The following is an 8,897-nucleotide window of genomic DNA, read 5'->3' as shown; positions in this document are numbered from 1 at the left end:
GAGGGAGGCCTTTCCTTCACACTCCTGGTAGTCAGCCACACCGTCAACAGACAATTGGGTTTCAGGGGCTAGAAGGTCTGGCAAGAGGAGGCCCGAGGCCGGCGGCAGGCAGATGCATTACACAGTCGGGCACATGGGTCAGGGGCAGCCTCCATCCCTCTGCTACAAGCCGCGCCAGGGCAGCCCATGGTGAACGCTCTGACCACGAAATGCTGTTAGATCGTTTCCTCAGGGCCTGGCTGGAAAGGTACCAGAGGCTCATGGCTGACACAGCGCAGGGCACGAGTGCTGTTAGGCACCACATTTCACAAGAAGGGAGGCTGCAAACGGGCAGGCTGCAAACGCTTGTGACTTCCGGAGAGATCAGCTAACATCTCTGTGCCTCCACTCATCACCTGGAAGAGAGGGTTAAAACATTGCTTCTGTTCAAGGGCAGACGAGGACAGGGCTATTAAAGTCTGAATGTTTTGTTACCCTGAAAAACACACGGAAGTTAATAATTCTGTATTTAATGGTGTACAGTAACAAAGGCACAGGATTACACAATTAAAAATTAGAAATGAGACTTATGCCAGATCATTATCCAGTGATTTTCACTCATGGGGCATGCACTGCCCCAAATCAGGTGCCGAGCCTGCCTAATGTATGTAATAATTAACGACTAAGCTGTAATTTATATGCACAAGACTTGTGAAATAAGGCCACATATAGAGCTAAAATAGGGCTCACCTGCTAAAAAGACGTGTTTTTCCAGCTCTACCAATTTGTCCAATAAAGGGATACTACTACTACCTCTCATCTTGGCTTGCCTATGTCCTTAAGCCATCATTACTGCCACCCTGACACAACCAGGGTAGTTCAGGCAATTTTCTAGCTTTTTGGAGGTTAACATGCAGCCTTCACTTTTTTCCTTTTGAAGTCCTGGTCTGTAATGTTTTGTGTTTTCTATGCCTATGTCTTTAAAAGCAGCAGGCAAAATGTTGGAAAGCTACTATAAACAAGAGTCCCTTTTCCCACTGGTCTGGTTAGATTGCCAAAAAATATTCTTCACGTGACAGCAGTCTTGGCTGGACAATGTACTTTCATCGTTGCACTAAGCAGCTGAACTGAAACATGTGCTCCAACAGTGAGGAACTTTAGCAAAAAGCTAATGTAAACAAGATCTTGTCCCATTCATCAGTTAAGGAATCTAGGCCACATTCCAGTCAATAATTGAAGCGTTAATTGTCTTGACAGCTTTCCACTGAATGTGAAAGAATCCTGTTTGGCCAGTCCTGCAGGACATAGCCACAGACAAATAATGTTCTCCGTGGCACATTCCCCGTAGCATCCGCCAAGCAAGAAGTTCACTGAGGGCAAATAAGTATGACAAAGAGGCTGTCAAAAGACAAACGTATCAATGCCATTCATGGTAAAGTAAATATATTACCTATAAATAGTAATATCTTCTAAATTCCTTTTCACTATGTAAATCTACACTGACTACAAGGGGGCTCAAGAAGCAAAAATGGCTATAGAAAATCATCATCCACACTTTTCTGGAAGCAATCTGAAAGCCAAGAAACCAAGCAGTACAAGAAGTGGAACATTCAAATAGCAGTATAATTTGAAGTTTGTTGTGAAAAACCTCACAGAACAGAGATACTCAGTTTGAAGAGCTCTGACCTTTAAAATTATTTAATTTGCTAATATTGACATGTGATAGAACCCAGGCAGTGCTATCAGAATACAGGTTTGCCAAATTAGAAGATGCATCAGAAAGTTCATTAAAAACATGATTGCAAAAGAGACATGACAAGTGGAATCAGAAGTTGAAAAGAATGTATTAAGACATAGTAAACTGACAAGAGTCTATAATTAGGACCTGTAATCCTATAGTTCTTAATCCTGTACAATGACTGTACTTGGCATGACAATCTGCTGTCTTAACCAGATTAGACATCTTGCATTTCAAGAAATAAAAGCAATATGGTTCCAAAGACATTTGACTGTGCTAAAATTAATCACCAACAGATTTATTTTGTCAAAGTGCTCCTGTATTTTGCTGTATGTAGTACTTTAAAAGTCAGGCAGCAACAAACCGCAGAAAATATAACTTACATGGTTAAAATTGAAAATTGAAACAATTTGGATTAAATCCAGAGACTAAGCATTTGGGGGGGGGGCGGGAATCTACTTTAAAAGCGTACTTTTATCCAACCCTTGGTTCCCTCCTGAGCTGGACATCAGAGCAGGGCTACTCCCCCAGGCATCATGAGCTGGGAGCCAAGGGTAACCCCACCAATGAGGGCACAGTCAAGAGCAGGGCTAGGTTGGTGATAGCAACAGGCTTTGTCATACACCTGGTGACCATCACACAAGATGACATGTCAAATCAAGTCCAGGATCCATCCAGGAAGTCTTGTCAGGAAGAGCAAGAGACAGAACTGGAGACCTATATGGAGACCTACACCTATAATGTAGGTCTGAGGCTCATCCAAGCAGGGAGCAACCAAGACAGGCTCACCCAAGACACAGCACAGGCAAATCCTGGTGGCCTGGGCCTAAGCTTAAGTGGAGCCCTGGAGTCCCTTCCCAGTATGGGAAGAAGGTGCCTGAGTAGGGATCCCGGATGAGGCTGATCAGGGCAATTAAGGCCTTTTAGTGCTCTTAGGTCCCTGGCAATCAGGAGAACTGAAGTCCTTTTAGAAACAAAACCATGCATCACTATTGTTCTAAACGAGCTAAGTCACTGTTGCCAGTGGAAAGAGATGTACAGTTTACAGCTTTGGTGAAATAACATATGCCATGGGTGCCATCTCTGATTAAAAAGATGTAATCTGACAGGACCATTCAACAAAACTGCACAATGTACAAAATCTGGAGGATGGACTTTGCTGAAACTGCATTGTTTCTAATGAACACCGGTATTTGCTGCTCCCATCAAAACTATTCACTCGGCTTGTTAAATCAGTTCATCTGTTCCTTTTGAACTCCTCGATGTGGTTAAATGCCCCAAATCAGAAATTCCCTTTCTCCAGCTAGATAGAAATCTGGGTAGGTATCTTGGCACAGACTTGGCCACAGCAATCTATATACTAACAACAGACAGTCTCCCTTGCGTAGCTTCTCTCCAGTCATACTGATGCAAAATGTGGTAAACATCATTGCAAACAGTTCCCTCACTGCACAGAGTCCCTGTGAACTGCACCCGTCTGAGAGACTGTGTCTTAAAATGTGGCTGTTTTCTTACTAAGAATGGCAATCCACTGGACCTAAGAAGTCTGTTTCAGGGAGGTAAAAGCACAAGAGACAAAGATGTTTCACAGAAGGTAGCCCCAGACCATGGCAGTCTTCTCTGTTGAAGGCAAGAATGGCTGCAAGACTTTAAAGAAGCCAAAAGCAGCATTTTTCTTTGATGTGACTTTAATTAAAGTTTCTCATCTATATGCACAAACATGAATGCCAGCTAATCAAATTTTTCCTCCTACAGGTTGGGAGGAATAAAAGAATGAGATGGTTGTTCTCTTTGTAGAAGATGTTCAAGTATGTGGTAGGGGAGGATGTCTCAACAGTTTCATGGATAAATAAAGCAGATAAACTTAGCAATCTTATTTTCTACTTGCCTGTGGTACTTCCTACTTGTTTCTTTTATTGTTTTTTTTTAATATTGAATAAACTGTAATTATCACCTCCCTTTCAATGAAAATGTTATAAAACAATAAACTCAAGCAAACCAAAGGATGAATCTATTAATAGAAGTCACACATGCATTGCAATCCCATAGCTCAGTGAAAAGAAACAAAGAATGACCCCCTATGTAAAAAAAAGGTACAGAGACAATAAATCTTATCTATTTTAGAGATTTTTTTCCCCCTTCTGCTAGCTCAGCTGAACCAGTGCTAGCAGTTTTGGGAACCATAGTATAGACAAGAATTCCCTAGTCAGGCATATTTCTTCAACGTTTAGCTAAGCATTTGGAAAGCAAATCTAATTGGTACATTGGCATAAATAAGCATCCAGCTTATGGGAGTCCTAAAACTACAGCTCTTACCTTCTTGTTGCTTTCCCTGATTCAACTGATACAACATTAAAACCAGTGAGGTCTGTGTTTTTCTTCAAATCTACCCACTAAAAAAACCCAAAATAATAGCAAATAGACAGGATTGATGTTAACTGCTCCTGAAGCTCTTTCTCAAAACTTCCAGTGGTGGAAGACAGCACAGCCTCCCTAAGCAGTGCATTCCAGTGCCAAACTAACCTTGGAGTTAGAAATATTTTCAGAGACTAACCTAATCTCCTTTGCTGCAGTGTAGGACGAGAGGTAATGAGCTTATCTCAGTGGATGCAGGAAGCAACAATCTTCAGGGTATTTGACGGCATCATCTATCCCCTCCGTTTTCTCAAAGAATAAACAGAGTTATTTTAATCTTTCCTTATAGGTGATGGTTTTTAGACCTCCGTTTGTTTCTATTATTCTCTCTGGGCTTCTTCCTGTGGGTCCTCATCTTTGTAGAAGAACAGTGCTCAAACCTGGGCACAGCACTCCAGCTGAGGTCTGAACAGCACTGCCTTTAGCATGTCACATATCTGCTTATACATCCCAGCAAAGTTCCCTTGCTTTTTTTCTTATGGCAGCAGAATGCTGCTTAACCAGTCTTTCTCCAACTTGTGTGTGACTTCACTTGTGGACTTTCTTCTATGTCCATCGATTCTTACTGAATTCTAAACTTGTTCTGAAAAAAATGTCTAAGACCCTTCATATCTTGCAAATTTGATAAGTGCACTTCCTATTCCATCAGCCAAGTCATTAATTAAAGTATTGCACGTTATCAGAACCAGAATGATGCTCTGAGATGAGATGCTTTATTTTAACAATTAGCCATCCAAAACCATAGTTTGAACATGGTTTTCATACCAGTCTTGTATCGTCTTTGCAGTAGTTTGTGCTAGGGAGTGTGTCCCTCCCTTTTTTATGAGATGTCATAGGAGGGAATTTCAAAAGCCTTACCAAACTCTATCTATGTCATATATATTGATTCTTTACTATTTGTCTTGGAATGACTCAAATGATGTGTTCAAATCACGCAACAAATCTGTGGCGACATCAAAACCTCAAACCACTTCATAGTCTTCACCTCTGTTAGACTTGTCAACGCACTAAATCAGCATCAGAATATACACAGCATATATCTATACACAACCTGCAGAACTCATTGACACAATGTAAGAAGAATGGCAAATTCTTTACCATGTTAAGAAAACAACAACCTTTATATGACTACTCAGAACACAGCCTAATCAGGGAAGATACAAATGAATAAAGAATATAAATTCTCTAGTAACTATTAAATGACAACTATTAAATGACAAGGATTAAAAAGAAATTTCCCCTTCGAGCACTTTAGTTTACAATTGTCCAGTTTGACAGTAAGACTGATTCTGCAAACAAGCTGCCCAACTAGGCAGATTCTGCTGTTGCATTTAAAATAAATAATGCTTCTAGGTTTTTTGAAGGTGCTTATGTGTGTAACTTAATACTAAGTGGAAGAAACAAAAAAACTGAAATGGCCTTACCAACTTATGTAAGGACTGGCATGTGGTTTCGTTTATCTTCAGAAGCAAGCCAGGGATGGATCCAGAGTGCGATTAAAAATAGTACAACATGTTCATCCCTAGTTGGAAGACGGCAGAGATGCCAAAGCTGAACTCAGAAATCAGAAAATAAAAACACAAAATACATTTTCACCTGAAAATTAACTCCCCGAAAGCCAAACAAACTTTGTAGCCCTGACAAACCTATAGTTAAAACTCAAGAATCCTTTTACCTGATGAGACTTCAAAAATAGCTCCACCAAATACTCCAAATAATAACAGTGAAAAGCATAGGGTGAGGATTCAGGAATCCTATGTTTTATTCACATTTCTGCTTTGGACCTGGGTACCTTCCCTGTGCCTTAATTTATCCATCTCTAAACTGAAATGCATGAGACTTCTTCCTCCTTCCCCATAATATGTGATCACGTGAGAAAGTTTAAATAGTGAATTTTTCAAAGGTCTTCATTCTTTCAGACCGAAGTTGCTATAAAAATGGAAGATGTGGCTTTAATGGGCCGATTTTTCTTTATTTTTGCTCAATGGCACAGAGATTCAAAACCACACTTCAATCAAGGCTGCCACTTATTGCTACATTCTGCTCTGCGAGGTGAAGCTCGTCTTACGGAAAAGTTTTTGCAGGTACCAACCATTTCCCTATGTGATAGAAATACTGTTTTCTTCGGCTTCTGTCCAGCATTACATAGTTGGTATGGACATCACTCCACTGGGCATAGGAATGCCTCCCAGTGGCCTTTTCTTCTCCTTGTCTCCTTCTGTCTTCTCCAGTTTGGCACACTCATGGTGGCAATGCTTTGCAAGTTCAGTGCAGCAGAGGGGCATTTCTGAAAAGTAATCCGAATCCTTTACTCACTTGCATAGATGGTGAAAAATGCTGAAGTATTATTGAAACCAGAGCAGTTCTAGTTCCACAAAAGAGAGGGAATACTCTGTTACACTTCCCAAAGTGACCTTAAAAGTGCCAGGTCCCCCAGGAGTCTTGTCTCCACTAGCATTTACACCTGCATTACCTTGACTGGAGATGTGCCCATACGCACCGTGGCAGGAAACGTTTTCCGTCACCTCACTAAAATAGTCAAAGCATGGATTTACCCAGAGGCGTGTGAAGGATAAATTCCCCGGCTAGCACCATGCGATGCCCGTGTGTGTCCTGGGCCATGTACTGGCTCAGCAGCAGCATGACGAGCGTAGGGATTGTTTCATCCGCTCTTGGCTCACAGACTAAACCTCGTGGCTGGGGGAGCAATGAGACTTTCGATTTTGAGCCAAGCTAAACAAACACAGCGTAGTGCAAATTTTGCAAAAGCTACCCAGGCTGTTTAGGCATTTTTTCTAAGTTGCAGAAAGCAGAGAATGAGAGGGTTTGTTGCAGTTCAGGTGGAAATGATGGGACTTGTTGTCCATAGAAAAAGGCAAGGCTAGTTGTTTATCTCTGTTGGTTCACTAAACTCACTGTTCTTTTTCCTGGATGCTACTTTCTCTTTTTATACTCTTTTTCCCCCCTCTTAATCAATATCTGCAAAGAGAACAAATTAAACTCTGAGGGAAATGTTTAGCATTGAAGTATGCAATGGAGGAAAGCCAGAGCTGGCTTTAATACAGGACTGGCAGGATCACCTGGGTCATGGAGTAAAGTCCTCAGTTTTATCCTTTTCACGTGTGTATCAAGTACCATTTTTAAGAGCAGTAAGTATTATTAGGGTTTTTTTGAACTAAAACTAGCTAAATAAGAAAAAGAACTCATGTGGGTTGTTCCCTTTATAAAAAGAAATTGATGGTGGTCAGCCATCCCGATGTAATCCTTTTTTACGCACAAATACCAATAATCCTATTCTCACAAATACACAAATACGCAACAACAACTGTTCCAAGTCCGTTCCAGGCAAGACCTAACTCAAAAGAACTTGCCTTTTCTAAACACTTTTCCCTGCACATGCTTTTCTGTCTGTTCTTGGTCTCCATCTCATTCTCTGAATCTCTTCTGTCATCTTTCCCTTTCTCTCTCATACAAGCAGATACTCCCACAAATCTCTCTGCTCAAGACACAGCTCAAGAAAATCCTCCGTCCTTACAGTCCCAGTTGCATTCAGTGGTAACATGACTCTACATTTTGGTTTGCAGCCCCCTTTAGTTTGAATACAGATAATGAAGGGTATAGTTTCTCCCATCAGTTGCAGCATAGCTTAATCATGCCTCTAACAGTGCTGTATATGGTAAATTGCACCACAGCTTTGCATCAGTCATTACCGCACAGTGTTATTCTCTTGAAGTCGTGCACTAATCTGGATCATCATTCTTACAGGCGGTTTTTCGTATACACAAATCAAAATACATTCGTACAGAGAATTTCTTCAATTTCTTCAATGCAAAGAATAAGCAAAGCTGTCCTCGTTAATTATTAAATGGGAGAAACAGAGTGGTTCGGTTTTACTGTTATGTGTATTGTCCGTCGCTGGGTATTATTGTTATTGTTATTATTGTTGTTGTTATTGTTATTGTTGCTATTATTGCTGTTATTATTCCACACAGGGAACAAGAGTTATCGTTTGCTACTCTCAGAGATGTAACACCACTCACTGAAAACCTAGCCCCATAGGCCATAAAGACCATGAGTTTATGATGCTTCCAGTGATACCTCAAAAATCTTGACTGAGAGGACAAACATGCCTGTTGTACAAACAAAGATGCATTATTAACTCTAACACAAATAAACACTTTTGGTATTCTTATAAAAGAAACATTCTGATGTGAGAAAAGATCCCTCTTTCTCAATTCTAACTCCCTAAGAAGTGCAGGAGACATTAATATACATTATAAAGCACAGACTATTTATCAACCATCAATATTCTTCAATGTCCACAACAATACAAAATTCTGTTAACATAACTTCTTCATTAAAAAAGAAAAGAAATTACAGTTTTGCAGCATGCTGCGTGTATAAAAGGATAATTATGCAAATGGCTGTGCAATCAGCTGCATTTTTAGGCAAGCAAGGAAATTATCTAATATCGAATGCTTGACGTTGTGCAAGAAGTTTTGAAACCCTGGTCATCTTGTGAAACAGAATGACACTGACTTCAGAAGAACCAGTCCATAGAGCAAAATCAAGCACCTTTCCTTCTGCGATTGCCCTTTTGACCACTTAGCTTCCAGTTAAGCTGAAGCTAGGTTAGCATGTATTAACTAACCCACCCAGCCCGTTTCAGATGAACAAGATAAGCAGCACTTTGGAGAGGTAGGTCTTAAGGCAAGAGAAAGCGCTCCCAGTCAATCCAGGCGTTGGCTTTTGAGCCCAGCTCCTG

This window comes from Fulmarus glacialis, unplaced genomic scaffold (assembly GCF_000690835.1).
Source record: "Fulmarus glacialis isolate BGI_N327 unplaced genomic scaffold, ASM69083v1 scaffold31526, whole genome shotgun sequence".
NCBI lineage: Eukaryota > Metazoa > Chordata > Aves > Procellariiformes > Procellariidae > Fulmarus > Fulmarus glacialis.
The sequence above is the reverse complement of the archived record's forward strand: the minus strand, read 5'-3'. Positions refer to the sequence as shown.